Source organism: Gavialis gangeticus, unplaced genomic scaffold (assembly GCF_001723915.1).
Source record: "Gavialis gangeticus isolate Ggan-Ray unplaced genomic scaffold, GavGan_comp1, whole genome shotgun sequence".
Classification (NCBI taxonomy): domain Eukaryota; kingdom Metazoa; phylum Chordata; order Crocodylia; family Gavialidae; genus Gavialis; species Gavialis gangeticus.
In genome coordinates this window covers 28170820-28172438 of record NW_017729000.1, presented here as the reverse complement: position 1 = coordinate 28172438, position 1619 = coordinate 28170820, and the positions used below count along the sequence as shown (strand labels likewise).

Genomic DNA, 1619 nt, shown 5'->3' with positions numbered 1-1619 from the left:
TGTGTTCTTCTCTTGCTCTCTAATCACCTCTCTTCAGCTGTTGTCAAGATGCTTGTGCAGGGAATGTGGGGAAGGGATTCCTCCTTCCACATGGGCCTGTTCCAGCTCCCCCCAAGACCTGCATCCCTCCCCTCTTTCAGCCCAACCACTAATGAAAGTTGCTAGTTGGTAGGTGGACAGGGCTGGGGGGAGGGGCAGTCCAGAAGCCTCCTGGGAGGATGCTGGAGTTCCCCCCTCTGCTGGCTTGGGCCAGTGAAGGCAGGCTCTGAGCACTCCACCCCGCTTCCAAGAGGTGAAAGTCTGCTGGGTTCAATGGTGCTCTAACTCATGGCGCTTTGTATAAAGTGCCACAGTTAAAGCATCTCCCCAACAGGCTGCCTGAATTTCTACACACCTATCTAAAGACATGATATGGTAAGTAGTCCTGTTTTAACCAATGGGACTACTTGTAAAATAAGGTGACGTCTATTCTTAATACTTTTGGCAGGGTGGTGATGTCACCTCTTAGGCGATGTGATATTTTTACATTTCTTCCAGTATAAATACAATAATAAAATTTAAAAAGAAATTAGACCTTTTCCACCCCTACCCACCAGAGAGCAGTGAGGGGAACAACCCTGCACCACCACCCCCACTGCTCCAGGGCAGGCTGGAGGTATGTTGCCAGGGCAACATGGGCTTGCAGCAGCAACGAACTTCCCTGCTCAGCCCTCTTCTGCCCTGCTGCACCCACTGAGCTGTGGAGGCCCTAGGGGGAGGCCAGTAGGTCAGGGAGCCCAAGCTCACAGTGGAAAGCCTGCCTCTGCACCCTCCTCCACCCGACATGGAGATCTGTGGAGCACATTTCCCCCTTCTCCCCTGGAAGTGTGTGCAGCAGCAGGAGCCAGTCCCAGTCCTTGCCCAAGCCCACAGTGGGAAGCCCACACCTGGCCCCACACAGTCTTGGCTTTGCCCATGCCACCTATGGAGGAGGGGAGCTGGGCTCTGCAGTTGGACTGCAGCAGCTGCCACCTCCCATGGGCAGCACCCAGGGCTCAGGTACTGCTGCAGGAGGCAGGGGTATGTGGACCTGGGTTCCTGGCCCTGTAGCCCTGGCCCTGTAGCTCTGGCCCTGTAGCCTCTGGCAAAGCTAGGGGGAAGGGGGCTGTGGGTGGGAATAAGAGCAACAGCAGGTCTAGGGGGCTGAGGGTGGGGAATTAGAGGCACCAGCAGGGCTTGGGGGCTGTTATTTGGGAGTGAAGTGCCTGGACCTGCATCCTGGTGAACTAAGAGGAGAGAGGAACCTCTGATTTTCCATGATAAAAAATCCAAAATCAAATATCAAAATGTATAGGTACTTAGAATTTATTTTACTATGGTGATTGAGGTACTGGTAGGCTTCCAAATTGCTTTAAAATTGTAAATAGATCAATAAAATATTGTGTTCAATTGATACATAATATACACACACACACACACACACAACCATTGCCTGCTTCATCAAGGGGGAGGGGCAAGCACACTCAGATACCCTGCACAGTCAGGATTGTAGGCAGGTAAGTTTCTTTCCATCTACTTTCTTTATGGCTGCCTGGGCTTGGGGGTGCAGATTGAGACCCCCCCCACAGCGCAGGAGGGAG

At 52.6% G+C, this 1619-nt stretch overlaps 1 protein-coding gene across 2 annotated transcripts in view; it reads right to left on the bottom strand.

The window, feature by feature from the left end:
- Window positions 1-1619, bottom strand: part of GABRG2 (gamma-aminobutyric acid type A receptor gamma2 subunit) — a 177810-nt gene that overhangs the window by 130547 nt on the left and 45644 nt on the right. The window lies entirely within an intron of this gene.